General features: G+C 43.4%; 1 protein-coding gene across 2 annotated transcripts in view; it reads left to right on the top strand.

The window, feature by feature from the left end:
* The window catches only part of LOC126272328 (clustered mitochondria protein homolog), a 352,199-nt gene that overhangs the window by 98,839 nt on the left and 227,517 nt on the right, over window positions 1-25,843 (top strand). The window contains exon 1 of one of the 2 annotated variants that reach the window (XM_049975120.1): window positions 13,057-13,146. The exons of the other annotated variant lie outside the window; for it this stretch is intronic. The gene's annotated coding sequence lies outside the window, so the exon portion shown is untranslated. Of the gene's footprint in view, window positions 1-13,056; window positions 13,147-25,843 lie in introns of those variants that run through there. 2 annotated transcript variants of the gene reach the window in all.

Here is a 25,843-nt window from a genome sequence, read left to right as displayed (position 1 = left end):
GCTCATTGAAGAGTAATCAACTGTCACTTCCTCGGTGACGGATCGATATATGCCTTCACTCGCTCGCTGATGTTGGTACTATCGTGCTGTTCGTATGGGTCTCCGAACATGTCGGTTGTTGCAGAGTGAGGCTGCTGATGGCGCTGCCACGGCTGCAACAACTCTATTATCCAAGCCCTTTAGCTATTATGTCCCCTGGACGATTTTTGCGTTACTATACGTAGAAACATTTTCTCTCTCTGGCGCGAACACCTATCGCCTCTAGACAGGAACAAGCTCAGGGAGATTAAACCCCTCGCTACCACTTGGACAATTTAACGGACACTGGCGGTGCGTCTTTTCTAAGCCAGCGTAAGTTTCTTAACCCCTTAATACCTGAATAAATTTCTAGATGAAAGATAAAAATAAACAATCGTGGCGCTTTAGAAACAGAAAATGCAGCACTTGGCAGAAGTGATGGTAGCTTCATGCAGCACCTACCAGCACGGGCGCTCAACCTTCCAATTATTAGCACAAAATTGGTATGATGCGAATTCGCGACTTTCAGCATTAAAGGTATTTACCACATACGCTTTGTGCGTTTGAGCTAGCCGATGTTCGAACAGATAAAACACAGGCTGTAGGGCGCGTTTTACTATTTATTCGCCGTAGCAGCATGGCGAAGGAGATGTGATTTTCGCCTGCGGCCAACGGTTGTCTTCGCAGCTCTTAATGAACAGCCTCTTAATAAAAAGGAAGATCGTTGGTATTCATATTACCGTCCTTCTTTGTTTATTGCGTTTTAAAGAGCGCTTCAGTAGAACTGTCGTTATTCAGTATAGTTTCACCGAATTATTAATGCCGTTTAGCTTCCTCTGCGTCACCTATCTGAAAGTCATGGAGTGCTTTCCCATTAAAAAAATGGCCCATTTTAAGCCATAACCTGGGCGACTACGATAGCTGTTTTACACTAAAGAAAAAAATAACTCACTGTAAAGAAAGTCTTGGCGTTTCATCACCCACACATGCGTAATATTTGTCATATTCACAATTTTTTTTTTCTTCCCAACAATATAAACGCCTTTGAAGAGTTGAAAATTCAACTAGGATGAGGAGATCCAAAAGGTTGGGCCTGACAAACTGAAGAAAACGCCAAAAGAACTTTCACTTGAAACACGAAGATATTTAAAACGAATGGTGAACCATGTATCGCTACAGATGGACTTTTATTTCGAGTAAATAAAGACACAATACACATTTGCCTTCAAATTTTACTTTGTTGTTACCCAAGCCTGGGAACTACTGAACCTCAATGTGTACGTTCATTTTATTTTTGCCACATGTTTTACAAATCTCGTCGACGACAAGGTAATTAAAGTTGACGCACAAGTTCGGGGAGGATAGGAACGGGAAAGGAAATCGGGAGTGTCCTTTCATAAGGTATCTGTCTGGTAACCTAATCTGGATGTCCAGAGAGGGAAGACTTCCTTAAACTAAGTGGTTTTTCCTCTGTCCTTTCACAACACAACTGTAATGGCTTTTTTTCTAATGACTTTAAGCATACGTGATAGATTTCAGAAGCTTTAAAAATATGACAACGAATTACGGTTTCTGCCAAGACAAGAAGTTGGAATGTCGTAAGTTGTACGCGTTTAAAAAGTGCTGTTTGATGGTCAGAAAAAATGACTGTTTATTATGTATAGCAACGGTTCGACATCCTGACGTGGTTTTTAGAAGCTATAAAATAGAGATGAGAAGCGGAGTGGGTAGGACTGTAATGTTCGGGTTGCATACGTCACAAATCAAGGCACCGCTCTCACATCAGTACTGACGGGCTTCCTCCGTTCTCGCTGTGCGAGTATGACCAATCGGCGAAGTGTGGCGCGGCGGTAGCTTCATACTCGTTCTCTCTTGCCGAGGCGTAAGGCTAGACGTGACTAATTGCTAGTACCGAAGACGAGTGTATGAACTTGGTGCTGTAATGTAGCACTGATACGACGAAATGACAGACTGCAGGGATCAGATGGCCTTTAACGAAGATGTTTTATTTTTATTTTTAAGACTGTGTAGGGTGTAACATGAAAATTAATGCAAAGTAAACAGTTGTAAACATGTTCCATTAGGGGAGGAGGGTTATCCAGAATAAATTTTACGCTATAGTCCATGCTTCAGACAGAAAACATACGAATTTGCTCAGGTGCAAATAAAGTGATTTTATTGTCGTTTATTCCATCTACACCATGAGAAACAATATGTGCTGCGCCAAACTAAAACTGGCCGCAGAGAAACGTCACTGTTACATCCCAGCGACAAAAAAGTGCGCTATTTCTGCCTTACTTTGGTCATGGCAACTTTCGTTTATGGGCTAAAAGTGAGTTGCGTAGCTTATCACTCGTTTTTGTAATTTATTTTAATAATTAATCCCCCTTTAGCAGTTGCACTTCATCCTCATGTCACGTTTTCTGGTGCTATCATTGCAGGTCGGGCAACACCTCGAATGTGTATACATTTCAAAGTGTTAAACATTTTCTGAGTAAATATTAAAATAAATTTAAAACAGTTCTCGAAAAAGTTTTATCTGTACAAATGTACGTTTAAACAGAACAATATTGACTGGTAACAAACCAGTCCTCGCATTGATACATAACTTGCTACAGTTATTTACGCTGGTCGGAAATTTTTTGACATTTCAACTTGCACTTGGCAATGACTATGAGACTCAAACCATAAGAAATTAAATAAACGAATAGTAATTTACAGTTTAATGGCGGAAATTTCTTTCAAAACGGTAGCGTATGTAGCGGGAATGCCGCGAGTCCGCGGTAATACTTGCGAACTCGTGTACTCGCTCTCTTTTCTCAGTGAGCCGAGTTCACTTGATCCATCAACAGCATCGGCTGACGAGTGGGTTGCAGCGTAGACACAAGACTCGAGTGTACGGGCACACGGAGGCGGCTACTTCGGAGATGACCAGTTTCACAGCAGTTAACTTCGGTTGTAAACCTGCGAAGACTATCTTAACGACAGAGCTTCCTCAGCACCTCGTAACACAGAATGTTTCTGCCGGTACGATGCACACTGTTCAAATTTTGCAGTGAAGCTTTTTTCCCCCTATTCTCTCTCTCTCTCTCTCTCTCTCTCTCTCTCTCTCTCTCTCTCTCTCTCTCTCTCTGTGTGTGTGTGTGTGTGTGTGTGTGTGTGTGTGTGTGTGTGTGTGTGTGTGAAGGAGGCTACCTCTATCGGTTCTCCCTTCTATTCCAGCCTCGTATTGTTCGTGGAAAGGAGGATTGTCGGTATGCTTCTGTGTGGGCTCTAATCTCTCTGATTTTACCCTCATGGTCTCTTCGCGAGATATACGTAGGAGGGAGCAATATATTGCTTGACTCCTCGGTGAAGTTATGTTCTCGAAACTTCAACAAAAGTCCGTACCGAGCTACTGAGCGTCTCTCCTGCAGAGTCATCCACTGGAGTTTATCATCTCCGTAACGCTTTCGCGATTACTAAATGATCCTGTAACGAAGCGCGCTGCTCTCCGTTGGATCTTCTCTACCTCTTCTATCAACCCTATCTGGCACGGATTCCACACTGGTGAGCAGTATTCAAGCAGTGGGCGAACAAGTGTACTGTAACCTACTTCCTTTGTTTTCGGATTGTATTTCCTTAGGATTCGTCCAATGAATCTGTCTGGCATCTGCTTTACCGACGATTAATTTTATATGGTTATTTCATTTTAAATCACTCCTAATGCCTACTCCCAGATAATTTATGGAATTAACTGCTTCCAGTTGCTGACCTGCTATTTTGTAGCTAAATGATGAGGGAACCATCTTTCTATGTATTCGCAGCACATTACACTTGTCTACATTGAGATTGAATTGCCATTCCCTGCACCATGCGTCAATTCGCTGCAGATCCTCTGCATTTCAGTACAATTCCCATTGTTACAACCTCTCGATATACCACAGCATCATCCGCAGAAAGCCTCAGTGAACTTCCGATGTCATCCACCAGGTCATTTATATATATTGCGAATAGCAACGGTCCTATGACACTCCCCTGCAGTACACCTGAAATCACTCTTACTTCGGAAGACTTCCCTCCATTGAGAATGACATACTGCGTTCTGTTATCTAGGAGCTTTTCAATCCAATCACACAATTGGTCTGATAGTCCATATGCTCTAACTTTGTTCATTTAACGACTGTGGGGAACTGTATCGAACGCCTTGCGGAAGTCGAGGAACACGGCATCTACCCGGGAACCTGTGTTATGGCCCTCTGTCTCGTGGACGAATAGCGCAAGTGTGTGTGTGTGTGTGTGTGTGTGTTTCGTTTTCGAACACAGCAATAGCTTGTACAATATATCAGCTGCATCACTGATTCAGGTGCTCGACGTGAACAACACAATGACACTTCTTTTCACCTGTGAGTGATCTCGTGAAACCAGGAGGACAACGTCTGGGGCAAATAGAACCTCCAGCCAGAAGCAGAGCAACAGCAGGTGCTGAGAAGCCTGGAACGCTGCGGGTGACTCTCTCCCCTAGAGAGAACTATAGCGAGCAGTGTGTGTTATTTCTGGACGAGGAAGGGGCCTGAGTGGCGTGGCCGGTGCATGGCGGCTAAACATAGCGGTGGCGCTCTTCACGGCTTCAATGGGGTATCAGCCGACGGCGACGGCTGCTCTCCACCAGCTACAGCTGCGAAGGCGCCGCTCGTGCCTCTGGAGTAGCGTGCCGTTGTCCGAAAACTCGGCGGCCTACCCTGTATAGGATTCAAGCCGACGAAGACTCCATCTCTCCTCTAGTCCACCTTTAGCATCTTTTCCATAAAATTGCTAGCAACAATCCCTTATATTTTCGATCATTTTCATCAGTAACTCTTGATTCCAAGGAAAAAAGTCAGAGTGCAGTTTTCTAAAGTATCTTACAAGGGAAGCTCCCCACCGCACCCCCCTCAGATTTAGTTATAAGTTGGCACATTGGATAGGCCTTGAAAAACTGAACACAGATCAATCGAGAAAACAGGAGAAGTGTGGAACTATGAAAAAAATAAGCAAAATATACAAACTGAGTAGTCCACGCGCAGGATATGCAACATCAAGGATAGTGCGAGTTCAGAATTGCAGTGGTCCCGTGGTTAGCGTGAGCAGCTGCGGAACGAGAGGTCCTTGGTTCAAGTCTTCCCTCGAGTGAAAAAGTTTAATTTTTTTATTTTCAGACAATTACCAAAGTTCAGGCACTCACACAATATCAACTTCGCTCTCCAAAATTCCAGGACGTGTTCAGATTTGCTTGGACGTATGCAGGATTTGACGGTCTACACACGGAAAAATTTGAAAACGTTAAAAACATATGTTTTGTCAGAGCACAGGGAAAACTGTGCAACTGGGAAACTGTTGCATTCATTTGTTGCAGTTTATGTGACAAACTCTTATGTTTTCATCACTTTTTTGGGAGTGATTATCACATCCAGAAGAAAACCTAAATCGGGCAAGGTAGAAGAATCTTTTTACCCATTCGCCAAGTGTAAAAGTTAAGTGGGTCCACAACATATTCCTGTCATGTGACGCACATGCCGTCACCAGTGTTGAATAGAATATATCAGACGTGTTTTCCTGTGGGGGAACCGGTTGACCTATGACCTTGCGATCAAATGTTTTCGGTTCCCATTGGAGAGGCATGTTCTTTCGTCTACTAATCGTCCGGTTTTGCGGTGCGGTCGCAAAACAGACACTAAACTTACTACAGTGAACAGAGACGTCAATGAACGAACGGACAGATCATAATTTTGCGAAAATAAAGAAAGTAAACTTTCCACCCGAGGGAAGACTGGAACCAAGGACCTCTCGTTCCGCAGCTGCTCACGCTAACCACAGGACCACGGCGCTCCTCAACTCATTCTATCCTTGATGTGGCATATCTTACGCATGGACTACTGTTTGTATATTTTCCTTATTTTTTCATAGTTCTACGCAACTTCTTCCGTTTTCTTGATTTGTGTTCAGTTTTTCAAGGCCTATCCACTGTGCCAACTTATAACTAAATCTGAGAGGGGTGCGATGTGGAGGTTCCATTGTTAAATTTCTTTCTACGAACTGTTTTGCAATTTCATAAATACTGTTTCGTAAATAACTTTTAATGCATAAACACAAATCCCTTCTCAGTCACATTTTATTCGATAGTCTACGCTTCTTCTGCATAAACTATATCAATTTCAGTAGTCACATCACTATGGTGATCGTTGGGTACAGTGCTCGTAATTTTATTCCGAACTAGTTACGATGTTCTTTCAGCAGCCAGAAATATTACAAAAAGCGCTAGTTGCAAAGTACTACGCTTGGTACGACACTAATGGATGTTAGTAACCTCTCGATACGTATTTAGATCATCTAATAATTGTAATAGAAGATTGCTTACAATTAGTTGTAAGAGGTCCATAATTAAAGAATTTGTTGCTAGCGCAATCGAGCTGATGTAATTTCGATGTATTGCTCACGCGCTGCCTGCGATATGTAAGCTAGAAGAGAATCTGAGACCAAAGAGCAGTATTGACTGCAGTAGGAACTGTGTGGCAGTAGGAGTAAGTTGTTGCTAGCGAGCAGTCGTGTCTGGTGTATCGTGTTGGCTGGGCCGGTCGTGTGCAGCGATGGCGGAGCCTGAGCGTTGTAGGATAAGGTAAAAGGAGCCTCGCGCATATGTACACTCCTGGAAATTGAAATAAGAACACCGTGAATACATTGTCCCAGGAAGGGGAAACTTTATTGACACATTCCTGGGGTCAGATACATCACATGATCACACTGACAGAACCACAGGCACATAGACACAGGCAACAGAGCATGCACAATGTCGGCACTAGTACAGTGTATATCCACCTTTCGCAGCAATGCAGTCTGCTATTCTCCCATGGAGACGATCGTAGAGATGCTGGATGTAATCCTGTGGAACGGCTTGCCATGCCATTTCCACCTGGCGCCTCAGTTGGACCAGCGTTCGTGCTGGACGTGCAGACCGCGTGAGACGATGCTTCATCCAGTCTCAAACATGCTCAATGGGGGACAGATTCGGAGATCTTGATGGCCAGGGTAGTTGACTTACACCTTCCAGAGCACGTTGGGTGGCACGGGATACATGCGGACGTGCATTGTCCTGTTGGAACAGCAAGTTCCCTTGCCGGTCTAGGAATGGTAGAACGATGGGTTCGATGACGGTTTGGATGTACCGTGCACTATTCAGTGTCCCCTCGACGATCACCAGAGCTGTAGGGCCAGTGTAGGAGATGGCTCCCACACCATGATGCCGGGTGTTGGCCCTGTGTGCCTCGGTCGTATGCAGTCCTGATTGTGGCGCTCACCTGCACGGCGCCAAACACGCATACGACCATCATTGGCACCAAGGCAGAGGCGACTCTCATCGCTGAAGACGACACGTCTCCATTCGTCCCTCCATTCACGCCTGTCGCGACACCACTGGAGGCGGGCTGCACGATGTTGGGGCGTGAGCGGAAGACGGCCTAACGGTGTGCGGGACCGTAGCCCAGCTTCATGGAGACGGTTGCGAATGGTCCTCGCCGATACCCCAGGAGCAACAGTGTCCCTAATTTGCTGGGAAGTGGCGGTGCGGTCCCCTACGGCACTGCGTAGGATCCTACGGTCTTGGCGTGCATCCGTGCGTCGCTGCGGTCCGGTCCCAGGTCGACGGGCACGTGCACCTTCCGCCGACCACTGGCGACAACATCGATGTACTGTGGAGACCTCACGCCCCACGTGTTGAGCAATTCGGCGGTACGTCCACCCGGCCTCCCGCATGCCCACTATACGTCCTCGCTCAAAGTCTGTCAACTGCACATACGGTTCACGTCCACGCTGTCGCGGCATGCTACCAGTGTTAACGACTGCGATGGAGCTCCGTATGCCACGGCAAACTGGCTGACACTGACGGCGGCGATGCACAAATGCTGCGCAGCTAGCGCCATTCGACGGCCAACACCGCGGTTCCTGGTGTGTCCGCTGTGCCGTGCGTGTGATCATTGCTTGTACAGCCCTCTCGCAGTGTCCGGAGCAAGTATGGTGGGTCTGACACACCGGTGTCAATGTGTTCTTTTTTTCATTTCCAGGAGTGTAGTATTGTTACATCAAGTCCCATGTAAATGTTTTTTTTAAAAAATCTGTTAATAATAATCTTTCTCATAAAAAGTAACTTTTGACATTTATCTCAATTTACAGAATTCACTAATTTCTCCAATCCTTTGCAATCCCGATTATTGAAAAGTCAGTTCTTTCCTTTTTTATAAGACAAATCTATTGGCCAGCATTGCACTTAGCTGCGCCAGGAAAATTTCTTATAGGAGCAGATATATACGCGTTATCCGGCGATCTAATTAAGGTAGGATTTTTCAGCTTATTCAGAATGATGTATCAGGGCCATGATGCAGCATTGCTGACGTCCAAAATTTACCAGGTTAAATTGACTGTCAATTATTGAAAGGTTATATAGGTTTGTCACATTGTATTATATTTTCACTGTTGGGTAGTTACGCTAAATGAGAGTATTATTCATACTATTTTATTTTGTGGGGAGGTTACACTTGGCGACAACCGGCTAGGATCGTATTTTTGTGAATTTCTGAGAAGTGGTCAGCTATATATCTGCTCCTATAAGAAATTTTCCTGGCGCAGCTAAGTGCAGTGCTGGCCGATAGATTTGTCTTATAAAAAAGGAAAGAACTGACTTTTCTTATCAGTAATCGGGATTGCCAAGGATTGGAGAAATTAGTGAATTCTTTAAATTGAGATAAATGTCAAAAGTTACTTTTTATGAGAAAGATTATTATTAACAGATTTTTAAAAACATTTACATGGGACTTGATGTAACAATACTACATATGCGCGAGGCTGCTTTTACCTTATCCTACAACGCTCAGGCTCCGCCATCGCTGCACACGACCGGCCCAGCCAACACGATACACCAGACACGACTGCTCGCTAGCAACAACTTACTCCTACTGCCACACAGTTCCTACTGCAGTCAATACTGCTCTTTGGTCTCAGATTCTCTTCTAGCTTACATATCGCAGGCTGCGCGTGAGCAATACATCGAAATTACATCAGCTTGATTGCGCTAGCAACAAATTCTTTAATTATGGACCTCTTACAGAGTGCTATACAAACGCATCATCTGACTATCAAGATACATTTGTTTTAGTTATGAAAAAGCAAAAATGTTATGTGCCCAGTGATATTTTGATAAATCGCGTCAACGCCGTTACAGCCTCTCAACAAGAATCCGGTATATTTCCGTCGCCCTTGTATCCTCGTCTAAGTCACGTCTTCGTCATTAATTGTATCCTTATCGGCGGGACGCCGTATTGCCCTCATTTTGCTCGTTATGTATGTAAAGCCGTAAGATCGGTTGGTGGAAAATAACAGGTGGTGCCTGGAATATCTGCTGAGGTTACCTTTTGGGTATTTTCACAATTAAGACCTGCAACTCAGTCTAAAGTGTATTGTGAATTCTGGTCTTACCCTTATAACTTTTAGCCTCAGTACACATCACGTCAATTTCCTTCAAACGAACGTCATTGGTGATAGGTCCCCTTTTGCATATAACACGAAATGGAAAATGACTTCAGATTGTTCATTTTAATAAGGGATGTTAGTAAGTTGCTGGCTATTGTATAACGATGGAGCCAAAGTTTTCAGTGCAGATCAGCTCTTCATGAATTAACATGTTTTGCGCATCACAGGCATTTCATCTGAAACAGATAGAAAACCTAACACTCTGGCGAGGGCTTTCAGTTTTCAGCCGGTCATTTTGGGAGATAGTTCCATGCTTGAGGTAATATCCATATACCACCGTGTTGTCCACACGACTAGTCTAGTAAGTCACAATACTGATCAAAAAATAGCAGAAGTTATTCATTGATGTAACTGGTCTTGAGACTAAATCGTTAAGTGCTTCGTCTGTCAGTAACTTTCTGCCGAGAACGTACATAAATGTCATTGATAAGATGTCTATTAATGAACCTATTTTGCATTTATTATTACTGTAGTACTGAACGTTTAAGAAAAAAAGTTTTCTGTGGACAATTTCCTCGGATGTAACTACATGGAATAAGTTTTGAAGATTATGAAGCTCACTGTTGAAGATTAGGATATGTCGGTCGTTTCACAGGACCTGCATTTCATTTGAAGTGGGCATAGCGCGTAACCCAGCTGGTTCTCAAGTTTTGTAACCCCTGGTTGCATCTGTTTGTGTGTTGTGAGCCAGTGAAACCTGCCTTCGTGCCAGCGCTGTGCATTGTTCAAGCAAAGGAGCGCCTCCCCCCTTGTTCCCGTTCCCACCGCACCTCAAAGAGCCCAAAGTCTTCACTCCGCGCGCTCGAATAAAAACTCGTCAGCTTCTCGCGATTATGACATTCATCCCAGTTTACAAGGTGGTGGTCATCGCGTAATTTCAACATTAGTAAACTAGAGAATACAAAAGCAAAGCCATCGTTAACCAGTCGAAACAAGTTGATATTCTATGGAATACATGTCCTACGGAAAATGGCGCTTCCTTGCAATTTCCCTTCTCTTCTTACGCCGGGACGCTAGTTACTCATAACGTCTATCACTTAGTGGGACACCACGGGACACCTAGACAGTATACAGATAGTGTTATGTATTATTCGCAGTGCAGCAGCGTTTAGTTAACTTTTAAAAATTACAGTAATTGCTTCTGTAATTCCAGCTTCTAATCGGGGCACATCCATCGCCTCAAGCATGCAGAAGCTTGCATCCATATAAATCCGCTGCCGCATGAACGAGACTTAAATTGTGAAATGAAGGGAAAACCTCACTATCTCAAATGGGGGGGGGGGTCTGTCTGTCTGAAGAATTCTGAGGAGTTTTGCAACATATTGCAAATAACACCGTACTCAGTTTTAGCAATCTGTTCGACCATTGTCATGTGAAACGAATCTTCTGAGAGATGTAGATACAGGAGGAAAATTAGAAGTATACCTGTGACTTCAAAAGGCATTTTTCAGCGTACTACCTCAAAGTGGTATAAATATATTAGAGTATCAAACACAACGTGACTCGCACGAATGATGAATTTACTATTGGCATGTTGTAAACACACATTGAATTTAAAATTATTGAAGACTTCTTTCTCCGTATATGTTTAGACTATCATAGTAGAGAACCCAGGGCTCGAGTATAGCATCACTTCCTGGCCTTAATTTTTATTTTTCCTTGGGAAAATTTATGTAATACTCAAAAACTGGCGAATCGCATGTCCATATCTTGTTATACAGCTTGCTTCTCTTATAATACTGTAGCATCCCCACATTGAGATTCAGTACTTAAGAATGTGTTAAACGAGTATTATAGACGCCGATACTAAATATAGGTTTTCTGGACTTTGGCTCATGACAGATGTAATGTTAACGTGCACGCGCAACAGCAGATTACTCAGGGGCAAAGGTGATCTTGTGTTACAGTTGCATCGTCAGGTAACCCACTAGGTACGTTAGGACTGAGTTTCTTGGGGGCCAAGAGACGGACTGTAAAAACATAGCATCTGCGCTTGGTTCTCGTTCAAGTCGAAGATACCTCAGGTACATCTGCCGCACACCTGCTTTACCAGGATTGGGTACCTCTTCAGTATTGCCGGATATCTCCCTGTGGCTAGTTGAATGAGTCTGCAACTTTACTCCATTGTTCAGACTTTATCATTTTAAACAGGAGACGTTTGAAATCCACAAATGTGTCTGGTAGCTGTGGATAGTCTACTTTGCACAAATAGCCAGTATCCCTCTTACACTACTCAGCCGTGTTTTTGTCTAGTACTTAATAGGACACGCTCCAGACACAAATAAGTTTGCTTTTCGTCTTTACTTCCCTAAGAGAGGCGGTTTCGAGAGGTGTCCTGATACCTGCCCAGACTATTAGTGTCGGCAGCGGCAGTATCGGAAAGGTCTCGCGCTTGGCTCCCGCAGCATCCCGTGCAGAGCCAACGTCCGCGTCTGTCTGGATGCCAGCCAGGTCGCAGCTCAAACAAAACACTCAGTTTCGTCTCATACAGCCTCTAATAATTTTAATGCAAAGCTCGAACTTCCTCGTCGGCAGTTAGTTACTTACCATCTCTACTTCGCTGGACGACAATGTATGCGAATGATATTGTTGAATTGTGGACTCTGCGTGCCGTACAATTATTAAGTTCAAAATTCCCCACGTTCGAAATTCGCCTCGAAACTCAGTCCTCGGTTACTCATTCACGTTAGTGCAGCCATCTGTGAGTTGCAGAAGCACAATGCTCACCTCGGCCCCATACAGTTTTGATGCATACCCTTTCCAAAGACTTCACAGCCCTCTCGATTTGGCAACTGACCCTGTTTGTCTGCATTACGTCGCAGTTCCACAACTTTTCCTTAAGACCATCCTGTTCTGTAGTTCTAGTACCTTTATACGAACTATCTTCGTGTAGATCCTGAAAAATCTTTCAAATTACGCGTACTGACATATCCATGAAAGACCGATTTCATGTTTCCCATGGTAATGGGGAGGACTTCCCGACACATGCAGTATTCTACATACTTTCTTCACTCACATAAAATGTGAATCTTAAAAATTTCTCTGGTTTTGATATCCTCCTTATGTGAGTAATGTGACGATGACATGCACAATGTGAGCTATTTGTTCTCCGCCTAATAGTACACATCGTGCAGTTTACAGTTCTCTTGGCATGTCAGTTTCGTTTGGCATCGCGCCAGCTTCGAGCACCTCTACTGGGACGTCATCGCTGAATGACTTAGCAAATGAAATCGAGAAAATAATGTAGATTACAGATACTTAGAAGATTTGTCAACAGTCTCTCTCTCTCTCTCTCTCTCTCTCTCTCTCTCTCTCTCTCTCTCTCTCTCTCTGTGCCACGTTTGCTGTCGTAATGTACCTGCATCGTAAATAAATTAGGCGCAACATTAACTTAAAAAGATACTTTACAGTCGTTGCTTTACCTTTTGTTTGTAATATGTGAATTATTCTCAAATTCAATTTGGTTTCTTCTTCTTCTTTCAGGTACGTGTACGGTGACTTTGCAGGACCAGATATTTCTGTGTGTTCGTGAAACCTGATCATTGTGGGGGAATTCTTATCAAGTGCACAGACCACCAAACATGTAACTGGGTACGTATACCTCTTGCTTGTTGATAAGCTGCTAAGCAGTTTCGTAAAGTTTTCAAAGGTATTGTGTAAAAATGAATGGTACTTGCAGAAGCGTATTATGTTGGCCAAACAATTCCTCTACGGTGCTACAACAGAAAATATTTACTGGCGGTAAAACGGTACTCCAAGATTTCTTCAAAGGGTTTTTGTTGGGTAATTTTACTTCAGTTGTATGGGAGATGATGGCTCACTCCAAAGTACATGACATGGCAAACACCACTTAATTCTATACAGAGGGAAGAGTGAACGCGCATTACTACTGAGACAAAGAATTTCAGTGTTTCAGACCCTCCGTGATGCGTTGACACTCTTTGGATGGCAATATCGCCCTGTCGTTTGTCGCAGATTTTTTTAACATTGCTCACTGCATTGTAGGACGTAGATATTTATAGATATGAAAAAGACTTCAGGGTCAAAATACATAACCAGCAATAAAGACATGTTCAGTATCGTCACTGTTTTTAAATCCAACAATTGCAAGACTCTTAAAAGGAGAACAAATAGTTCCACATGTTCGCAATTTTTTGGACAACAGTGGTAATCATGAAATGTACAAACTGTTGACTGTTCCCGTGGGAGTTTCAATAACAGTGTTACAGGCTGATGTTGATTAAGAGTGTCTTAAGGATTTAACGCTAATGTACCACTGACCGAGTATCTCATTTCCAGCCTAGCAAGTTAACAATCGTGAGCTCTCATTAAATGTAAAATCCACTCTGATGTAACAATCGTCTGCGGTTGCACAGTGTCAAGACCATTTGCATAACAAAGTTCGTATGCGAAGGAATACGTTCTCACGGATCGGTCTATCACAGGCTCATTGTTAGCCTTCTGGCAAAGCTATTATATGCAGTTAGAGGTTCAGTGCCAATGGCTGCGCCACACGCAGTGATTAGTCGTTTGTTTGCTTCTGGGATTGTGCTGAAAGTAAACGGTGTTGCGAAGTTGTAAGTTTGTCATCCGGTTCAGGTAATAATTTTGTAAACAACGTACTCAAGCGCAAAACACTATTTTTGTGTTGTGCTGCTAGTGAAGGAGCATTCGAGAGGAGTGTGTACAAACTGGACATTTAAAACTGCTGAGGTGACAACACGGTGTTATTGGAAGTGCTATTTAGTAATATGGTTGGGAGACTGGTGGGCTGAAGTGGACTGCTTCTTGAAGTTTTTGTAGTTCGTACATACATCCTGTAGGAGTGAACAACAGTCAGTAGGGTTCTAGTCTTTTTTTACGGAACAAATGATTTCACTATACGTGACCCTTTTCAAAATCGTGCCGTCACCATTGACAACCTCTGCTTAGGCCTGTTGCTAGTTCGCTATTTATCTACGAGGCTTTGTCACTTTCTGTTGCCGTTTGAAAGCCAAATGCGTTTTATCAAGTGTCATTAGCAAAGGCAATGAATAGGACGAATAATTGTCGTCGATTAGTACTCGTTGTTTCATTCAGGTGCTTTTTGGGAACCTGCCTTTGTCATTGAGTCCTGCTGCAGGCTGCTGCGAATGCCGACTTGGCAGCAGTTAGCAAGGTAGCGCGCGACGAGAAGTCGGTATGAACAATTTCTTCCCTTTAAAACGTGTCAGAAAACACGGCCAGACTTCCTCATGCGACATTTATGGTGTATTCAGCGTCGAAACTGACCAGGAAAATCCGTGTAGACGACTAAGGTGTGGTGTGTGTGGCTACCATTCAGCGCGAGAATAAAAAAAAATTCTGAGATCAACGCTCAAATTATCGACATGGTTTAAACTTCCGCTGAGAAAGTGCGAAGACATGACCGTCCACAAAGCCGTCAATTTACTATATATATTCCAAAATTCTACAACCCCATTCATCACGTCGAATACCTGGTAGTTAAAATATTTTTTACTCTTATTCTGGAGAAGAAAATAGGACTTCGTTGCATCATTTTACACGTGCTTGGGATAAACAGTGGAATTTTGCTTCAAAGACTATTGTGTGGGTATATTTGGCGTAGTATCGTTTACAGTACCAATTATGACTTTCAGATATCGAAAACAGTACAAAAATACTTGAAGAAGAAAATTCTATGATAAGCTTCACGCTTGTCGCTACAGGTCCTAGACTACGTGTAGGCTAAAGAATTGCTAAGCGTTATATATCTGGCTACATGATCCTGCAAAAAATTTGTTGCTGTTGTCTTCAGTCCTGAGACTGGTTTGATGCAGCTCTCCATGCTACTCCATCCTGTGCAAGCTGCTTCATCTCCCAGTACCCACTGCAACCTACATCCTTCTGAATCTGCTTGGTGTTTCATCTCTTGGTCTCCCTCTACGATTTTTACCCTCCACGCTGCCCTCCAGTACCAAATTGGTGATCCCTTGATGCCTCAGAACATGTCCTACCAACCGATCTCTTCTTCTAGTCAAGTTGTGCCACAAACTTCTCTTCTCCCCAATCCTATTCAGCACCTCGTTAGTTATGTGATCTACCCATATAATTTCAGCATTCTTCTGTAGCACCACATTTCGAAAGCTTCTATTCTCTTCTTGTCCAAACTATTTATCGTCCATGTTTCACTTCCATACATGGCTACACTCCATACAAATACTTTCAGAAATGACTTCCTGACACTTAAATCTATACTCGATGTTAACAAATTTCTCTTCTTCATAAACGCTTTCCTTGCCATTGCAAGTCTACATTGTATATCCTCTCTACTTCGACCGTCATCATTTACTTTACTTCCCAAATAACAAAACTCCTGTACTACTTTAAGTGTCTCATTTCCTAATCTAATACCATCAGCATCACCCGACTTAATTCGACTACATTCTATTATCCTCGTTTTGCTTTTATTGATCATCTTATATCCTCCTTTCAAGACACTCTCCATTGCGTTCAACTGCTCTTCCAAGTCCTTTGCTGTCTCTGACAGAATTACAATATCATCTGCGAACATCAAAGTTGCTATTTCTTCTCCGTGGATTCTAATTCCTACACCGAATTTTTCTTTTGTTTCCTTTATTGCTTGCTCAATATACAGATTGAGGTAACTGCCATCTGGTTTCTGTACAAATTGTAAATAGCCTTTCGCTCCCTATATTTTACCCCTGCCACATTTAGAATTTGAAAGACAGTATTCCAGTCAACATTGTCAAAAGCTTTCTCTAAGTCTACAAATGCTAGAAACGTAGGTTTGCCTGTCCTTAATCTTTCTTCTAAGATAAGTCGTAGGGTCAGTATTGCCTCACGTGTTCCAATATTTCTGCGGAATCCAAACTGATCTTCCCCGAGGTCGGCTTCTACTAGTTTTTCCATTCGTCTGTAAAGAATTCGCGTTAGTATTTTGCAGCCGTGAGTTATTAAACTAATAGTTCGGTAGTTTTCACATCTGCCAACACCTTCTTTCTTTGTGAATGGAATTATTATTTTCTTCTTGAAGTCTGAGGGACTTTCGCCTGTCTCATATATCTTGCTCACCAGATGGTCATACCTGAATCTCTTCAAAATCATAAGATTCAGTCATGAAGATGGTTATACTAGCAGCGGTGGCGGTGTGCGGTGCGGGACGAGACTCGGGTGCCCGCTGCTCCCCAGGGCAGTAGCGGCGGCCGGGGCGGCGCGTCTTGTGGCCATTGATCAGAGGCGCAGACACGCGCGCTGGCCGTTGCCCTCGCATCGAACCGCCACCGCCAGCTTTTGCAGCCGCCGCTCTCTAGGGCTTCCCGCCCACAAACCGACTCATCCTGCCGACAAGCCAGCCAGCTAGGGCGCTAGGTGTCCTCTACTGCAGCAAAACTTACTCTCCTGTAGTCACACTAAACCCGAGCGTCGTGACCCAAGTTTCATCGCCCGAAGATGGTGACCCATTTTCGTGGCTATATTTGGAACATCATTGCAATGATGCAAATGGAAAGTGATAAATACTGGACCGGCGCTTCTTCGTGAAACAAACATTGTGTAGATACTAATTGCGTAACGGATAGTAAATGATTAAACTTTCATTCAATTTTGAACTGCTGTCCATCATACATATAAGTATGAGGTGTGACACCGTGGACACACAATTTCACACACTTGTATTCGGTGTGGCATTTAGGTATACAGCCTCCGAATGTCATCTCTTACGCGTTTTTCACCATACCTGAAACACATCCTGTGCCAGTTCATGAACATTGCTGGTTGGAGGCCGGTATGAAAGCATGCTTCTTCCCCCTGACATGCTCTGTGGGCGACAAGTCGGGGACCAGACATGAAAGTCGAGGATCCGCACATTCCTCAAGACAATCGGGATGATAAGTACAGTCTGAACTCTTGCATTGTCTTGTTCGATTGTCACTTGGTACCTTCGTCATAAAGGGTATGACAATGGGGTACATTATTCTATTGTTCATTCTGAACAGTTTTCAGCCTCCCTACAACAGTTAGCAAATCAGACCTACTGACATATTCAACAGTCTCCATACAATGCTTCCAGGGATTGGAGCGATGTGCGTCTAGAGATTTGCTGCTGCTTGTGACGTTTCACTATGTTATCTGCGGAAAAAATTGGGTCTACATGACCGTCACAAACAGAAGTGAGACTCGTCGTTGTACAACAAGGAATTCCACTTTGCGCCAGGCGGCTCTGGCGCTACACTATGCAAGTCGTCGTCCTCTGTCGTGTGGTGTCAACGGTAAGCAGCGTATGGCAGTTGGTGAATCCACCTAGCTTCCAGTAATAAGTTTCCGACTGTTTATAGGAGCACAGTGCCTGTGACTACTGCTCAAGTGTCATCTGTTGGACAACCAGTCGAACAAGTTTACAAATCACCTAGTACGTTGAAATGTGTGTGAAATCTTATGGGACTTAACTGCTAAGGTCATCAGTCCCTAAGCTTACACACTACTTAACCTAAATTATCCTAAGGACAAACACACACACCCATGCCCGATGGAGGACTCTAACCTCCGCCGGGAATCACCTAGTAGTCTAGACCTTGTGGAAGAGACCGTGTCCACTGTTCTTGCTGCACTGTCCTCAGTCCATCTCGTCACCAGTCGTTCTGCAGTCATTGCACTGCTGCCAACTTTCTATGCAATCTCTTCGGTATTTTGCTCCCCTATCTCCCATGACAATGATTTGACCGTTCTCAAAGACTGAGAACTGACTGTACGCTTCAGTCGATGTAATGAATGGCATCTCTAATGAAATGTGGATAGTTGTTAGATAACAGCAGCAAGAAAGATAAGCAACTAACTAGATACTATCTGATTAAAAGATTAGTAGAGATTATATTGTGCTTGTCAAATTACGTAAATATTTAGAGGTGATACTATAAAGCGATGTGAGATAGGACGATCGCGGGCAATCGGTATTAGGCGAGTGCGAGACACATTTGTCGGAAGCTTTCTGTGAAGGAACTTGCAACTAAGATGTTAGTACGACAAACTGTATTTATGCAGTGTTTTGAAGTCCTTAGGTAGTGGGCGTGGTCACAGATGTCGAACGAATTCAGAGACGCGTAATGAGGATCGTAACAGGTCGATGTAGCCTGTAAGAAAGTGCATCGAAAATACTCTAGGAATTGAAATGGGAATCCTTGGAAAGGTGGCAATATACACTATGTGATCAAAAGTATCCGTGCACCCCTAACTAACGTGGAATTGACCACTAGATGTTACGAGAGGTGGATCCGCCGGTATGGAAAGTCACGGCGGGTATTGTGTTGCCAGTAGAGAAGCACTAACAGCAGAGTGGGTCGATCAGGATAGCTCAGTGACTTCGATCGTCGATTAGTCATTGGCTGTCATCTGAGTAACGAATCTGACACATTTTTCCACTGATGTCATTCTGAAGTGAAAACGTGAAGAAAAACCGTAGTTAAAATAAAACAAAGCAGATCTCATGTACTTACGGACAATGATCACAGATCATTGCTCTGGTTGTGGGAAAAATAGCATGCGATTAGCGGAAGGAATAACACGAGAGTTGTTAAGTGCTTCCAACAGTTCCTCTAGCACCTCTAGTACAGTGACTGCATGGAGAGTTACTAAGAATGAGCTACAATGGTCGAGAAGCCCCTACATTTCTGTAGCCATTGTTATGCGACACTAAGGTGATGTAAAGAGTGACATCACTAGACAGTGGATGACTAGAACCAAGTGATTTGGAGTGATTAGTTACGCTAAATCTTGTGGCAATCAGATGGAAGGGTTTTGCTTTGATGAATGCCTGGAGAATGTTACCTACCGTAGGTATTGCACCAACAGTGAAGTGTGGGAGAGTCCGCGTATTGTGTCTAAGGAAGTCCTAAATGCAGAATTTACAGGAATGTGTACAGCATACATTAAAGGAACGGTTCGGATATGATTATTCCTTGAGCCAGTATGACAATGCACCCTGTCGTATAGCAGCATGTGGAAGGTGGTAGTTTGTAGACAGTATCACTCCTGAAATAGACTGGCTTGCCCAGAGTTCCGACCTGAACCCAGTGGACCACGTTTGAGATGAGTCAGAACGTTGACATCGCTCCAGATCCCAGTGTCCAACATGACTACCTTTAAAACAGAAGAGAGCGAAAAAAACTTCAAACCGCCAAAACAGCTAACAGTACAGCACAAATGCTGAACAATAGTGATCGTGACTGTTTGAAATTTCTTACTTCTATTCCAGCATTAATCTAGATCGCCCCAGTAGCTGATGAATGTCAAGCACATACAATGACTACCTTCTCTGGTTTCGTTACTTGAGGAAGAATGGACTGCCATTCCTTCAAAGACGTTCAGACGCCTCACTGAAAACGTCCAGAGCAGAGTTCAAGCCATTATAAAGGAGAAGGGGGAGCACGGCCTGTATTAGTATCAGTTAAAAGCAGACTGTGTAGTTCTCGTAAAACTGTTAGGCAAATTTAGAGAACCTATATTAGAATAATACGGTCTGTTAACTATATGAATTAATTATTTTAACTGGGTCACATTACGACCTTGAGGTCCTCTCTTACAAGGGCCCATGTTTTCACACATACAGTACCTTTTTTGACATCTTAGCTAAAAAATAAGAATTTTGATGTGACTTATGGCAATTAAACGATTTGAATGTCTAGAGACATTGCGAATAAATAGTACCGACCAAGAGCTAATAAACTTTATTTTGGCTGTACTCCTCCTACTACTGCTGCTTCCGATGACGATGATGATGATGATGGCAAATATAAAACAGTTTGTAGTTGTACAGAGTAAATATTTACTGACACAGCGAGTGCTGGGGAAGGGAAACATAAGTAGACAGGGCCAGGTAAAAATGGTGGGATATGAAGATCTGGCTGGGAAAAAAGGCTTGAAAAAGTTGACGGGTGGTAGTAATTATTGTTGTCTTTTGAAACTGCAGATGTTATTCAATTCTCTAATACTATGAGGGAATTAACTTGAGTCTTGTTCCTATTACTGTAAAGGACTTAAAGAAAGTGCCTGAGTGGCGAAGTAGGACAGTAAGGATTTTGGCCTACTAGGTGTTTGTCATGTTGTTCAGACACAGGCGTTAAGGTCGAGGAGAGATATCAGAGGAGAAATATGAGCGACAGCGTACGTTGGTAAGATAGTAGAGAAGACGGAGGGTAAGAAGTCTCTACACTTGTCTTCACACAGCTAAAGCTGTGCATATGATGGTGAAACATGATCAAAGAGTCGAGCGTCACAGATATAACGAACACAGGCGTCCATAACCAGTTTCAGGCGCCATGAGCTCTCCTAAGGAAGTTCTTGCAGGATGTTATGATCAGACGAAACTACTTTCATCTGGTCATAACTGTGGGTTCTTTCATTGCTCTTGGAGAAGGCTCATCAAGCTAGAACGCATGAAATACCAGTTCACTTTGTAACATAAAAATTTACTGAACTTTGACACACTCTTCTGCCACCGGATTGTTGTATAATTTACATCTGTCATTGACCAGCAAAGCACCATTTGATGCACGTATTAACAAACTGTTCTCTTGGAGTACAATGTTCAACGTTTACTTAAGTAGAAGTTCTTCAGAAACTTAAATAAATTTTTGTTTCTACACAATGCTGTTGACTCCTTCAGACGTCATGAATTTGGACGAGCTGTTGCATCTTCGAAAGTGTATTGACCTCAGCATGAGGGCGCTGCTATGCTGAGATGGAGGCGTGATCTTCTGGAGTACCTCCCATTGGCTGTTGCTGATTGCAGTAAGCCCTTGCTAACGTTTGTGATATTGATTTGTATTGCCGACTTTGGTGTGGCACCGCGATCTCTGGACGATACCACACACAATAACATTGCTGTAATCAGTAGTAAGAAGTATAAGTGTTGGTACAAGTTTCTTTTTCATGTCAAGAGGGAAGAGCTTTTTCTATTTTTGTAGAGCATGGGGAGATGCGGATGCCTGTTTGGACATTGTAGTTACGTGCTCAGTCCAATTTAGATTTTCATATATTATTACTCACACTATTTTTCTGAAGTAGAGAAGTTGATATTTGTACCATTTAGAGTGAAAGATGGTAGGGATTCCCAATATTTCAGGCTAATGAGGCTAGAAGACCAACCAGTATCGCCTGGGTTCTGGCTGGGTTGAGCTTTAAGGCTATACTGGACTGAAGTTCAGGTACATGAGGAGCCAAATAGTCTGTCATTTTTCTCTCTCTCGATATATGAACGGAGTAGGAGAAAAAATGGGTAATGTTGGTATGAAGTACCCTCCGCCATTCACTGTACAGTGAATAGTATACAGGGTGATTCACGTGCCCCCTACCTCTGGGTTTTACGTAACCCTCGATGTCTTCAAATCCCATGAGCAAGACGTTCATATTCTCTCACTCGCTACACATCGTACAGAAAAAATGCACAGGATTTCTTTTGTAGGAAATTTAATGTAGTTAAATGTTGTACTGGATAAGTTTTCGCTAGAGGCTGCAGTTTTCGAATTAGTCAAGAGAAGTGTATAAAAGTGACCTTCAAACGCATTTTTCGTGAGTATTTCGAAAACCGTGGCCTCCAGCGAAAACGTATCCCAGTGCCAAATTTGACTGCGTTAATTTTTTATTTTTTTCATTGCTGTTTGTCCCCATGGTAGTGAAAATTTGAACGACTTTTTAGAACACTTGAATTCAGTCCAGAATAATATTTGTTTCACGATGGAGATAGAGAATGATGTCTTCTCTTCCTTAATGTGTTGGTCAGGAAGAGCGTGATGATAGTTAGGGACATGCCATTTACAGGCAGTCCACGCACATTGACCTGTATCTGCAGTCTGATAGTTGTCACCATCTGGCGGAATATGAAGGGGTACATCGTACCGTGGCTCACAGGGCCCATGTTATCTCGGACTTTGATAGTTTGTCGGCCGAGTTGCGCTATCGACGAAGTGCCCCGGGTGAGTGATCATCGTACCGAAGTGGCACCAATCATGGTCTTTTTGCCTTAGGCGAAAAGCATTTCTAATAGTATTGGTAGTATTTTGCGGAAAAATGATGTGAAATGTGTTTTTCGACCACCATCTAAAATCAGGGTCTTCTTAGGGTCTGTAAAGGATGATTTTGGTTTCCGTAAGTCGGCTGTCTACCATATTCCTTGAAGTTACGGCATGTCGTATATTAAGCTTCCTGGCAGATTAAAACTGTGTGCCGGACCGAGACTCGAACTCGGGACCTTTGCCTTTCGCGGGCAAGTGCTCTACCAACTGAGCTACCCAATCACGACTCTCGCCCCGTCCTCACAGTTTTACTTCTGCCAGTATCTCGTCTCCTCCCTTACAAAGGTCCCGAGTTTGAGTCTCGGTCCGGCACACAGTTTTAATGTGCCAGGGAGTTTCATATCAGAGCACACTCCGCTGCAGAGTGAAAATCTCATTCTGGATGTCATATATTGGTCAGACTATCAGAACTGTTGACGACTGGTGTAATGAGCACAAGTGACACACCCTTATAACAGGCGAGCAAGTCCACCATTGCTGAACGACGTCTTGGCACCGGTCATCCTGTGTAATATAACAGTACAGAGATTCTGGCATGCACTTCCAGCTGCTGCAACGTGTTGTTAAGGAAGATGTTGAAATTAAATTAGCAAGCAACCTTAGAAATAGGGATGGTGGATTTTGTTTAAATTCTGCATGGAATCGTGCTCTTTCTCTGGTCAAAAAGCAGGGACAGAGTTAATACACCCCCACCTGTTGAGTATTAATTTCACAACCGATAACTTATGACGTGGGTCATCCTTGGTTTGTAATGGCGCTAATTTTTATAGTGTGTGAGAGCATTATCTGTCTTAGAGTTTATCTGAAAACCGAGGTTTTAATTTCCCTTCTACAGTGCTTACTTGTGCAGTTACGCCTTGAAAATGGCAGGGTGTGGTCCTGTCGAAATATCGGCCGTTAAGACCGACTGCATTCCCGTAAGTTATTTGAACATTGCGTTAAGTTTTGTACAAAAAGTACCTGATTTTTTTTCTTCTGTAGGGCGCGTAGCGAGCGAGAGAACGTGAAAACCTCGGGCGCGTTATTTGAAGGCGTTGCGGGTTGCGTAAACCCTAGAGGTAGGGGCAGCTGAATGACCCTGTCTGTGCCGCAGTGGGTATTGCCGATAGTAAGCAGAAGGCGACGCGAGTAGTGAGAGATAGTGTACCAAGCGGCACACGGGAGCGGGTGTGAGAGCCGGCGCTAATGTATGAGGCCGGAGACAACGCGCGCGGTCAGCTGAGGGAAGCGGGTTAGTTGCCGGTCAAGGCCGGCGGCGGCCGCAACGGCAGCAGCCGCGCCGCCGCCAGTGGCCGAGCCGGGTCCGTGCGCACTGCTATTCCGGCTGCTCGCACCGCGGGGCCCCCGAGTCTCGTGCACGGTGAGTCACTGCAGCATCTTCCCTCCTGCCCACGTGCACTAAGTACGACCACCGCGTTTGTCCCAACATTCGGATGTTTCCACACCACGTCTTCCTCCTCGTTACTGTTGGAAATAAAGTGATTGTGAACACTGGGCCCACATCGAGAGGGATGGAAATTTAGCGTCTCCGATCGGGCATACACACTGGGCGTTAAAAAAGTGTCGAATAGTTAGAGGGGTAGTGGTAACCATCATATCAAGAAAAAAGTCCAATAAACGTGGGCACTAAAATGTATACCTTAAGAGCTATGACCACTTTATCTTCGCTACTGTGACACATTCTTCTATTGAGAAAAGTGCTCATAGCTCTTAATGTATGCTTTTTAAAGCGCAGTGCTTTTTTTTTTCTCTCTCAATGCTTCCGTGCTCCAATCTCTCTAAATTGAAAACCTATAATATCGCTTTGTCTGTCTGTATATACAGTTCGGTGTATCAGGTTCAAATTTGTCACATACTAAGGTGTAAAAAATGTTGAGCTTACGGCCATTTGTCGCATATTTTGATACTCAAAAACTGACTCATCACAACATACAGGATGCGTCCTCTTGACCTAGAATCATCAAATTTGACAAGAATCAAGGTTTCACTGTACAAATAAAGAGTGTAAGAATTATTGTTGTTAGTTTTTGGCAATGACGCGGCATAGTACCCAGAAAAATTTGAATATCTATAGCACCAGCCGCGGAAGCCTACGTTCTTACAAATAGAGTTGTTGTTGTGGTCTTCAGTCCTGAGACTGGTTTGATGCAGATCTCCATGCTACTCCATCCTGTGTAAGGTGCTTCATCTCCCGGTACGTACTGCAGCCTACATCTTTCTGAATCTGCTTAGTGTATTCATATCTTGGTCCCCCAGTACCCTCCACACTGCCCTCCCATATTAAATTGGTGATCCCTTGGTGCCTCAGAACATGTCCTACCAACAGATCCCTTCTTGTAGTCAAGATGTGCCACAACCTTCACTTCTCCCCAATTCTATTCAATACCTCCTCATTAGTTATGTGATCTACCCATCGAATCTTCAGCATTCTTCTGTAACACCACATTTCAAAAGCTTCTATTCTCTTCTTGTCTAAGCTATTTATCGTCCACGTTTCACTTCCATACATGGCTACACTCCATACAAATACTTTCAGAAACGACTTCCTGACACTTATATCTACACTCCATGTTAACAAGTTTCTCTTCTTCAGAATCGCTTTCCTTGCCATTGCCAGTCTACATTTTATATCCTCTCTACTTCGACCATCATCAGTTATTTTACTTCCTAAATAGCAAAACTCCTTTACTACTTTAAGTGTCTCATTTCCTAATCTAATTCCCTCAGCATCACATGACTTAATTCGACTACATTCCATTTTCCTCGTGTTGCTTTTGTTCATGTTCACCTTATATCCTCCTTTCAAGGCACTGTCCATCCCGTTCAACTGCTCTTCCAGGTCCTTTGCTGTCTCTGACAGAATTAAAATGTCATCGGTGAAGCTCAGTTTTTATTTCTTCTCCGTGGATTTTCATACCTACTCCGAACTTTTCTTTTGTTTCCTTTACTGCTTGCTCAATATACAGATTGAATAACATCGGGGAGAGGCTACAACTCTGTCTCACTCCCTTCCCAACCGCTGCTTCCCTTTCATGCCCCTCGACTCTTTTAACTTCCATCTGGTTTCTGTACAAATTGTAAATAGCCTTTCGCGCCCTGTATTTTACCTCTGCCACCTTCAGAATTTGAAAGAGAATATTCCAGTCAACATTGTCAAAAGCTTTCTCTAAGTCTACAAATGCTAGAAACGTAGGTTTGCCTTTCCTTAATGTTTCTTCTAA

This window comes from Schistocerca gregaria, chromosome 1, assembly GCF_023897955.1.
Source record: "Schistocerca gregaria isolate iqSchGreg1 chromosome 1, iqSchGreg1.2, whole genome shotgun sequence".
Classification (NCBI taxonomy): Eukaryota; Metazoa; Arthropoda; class Insecta; order Orthoptera; family Acrididae; genus Schistocerca; species Schistocerca gregaria.
The sequence above is the reverse complement of the archived record's forward strand: the minus strand, read 5'-3'. Positions and strand labels throughout refer to the sequence as shown.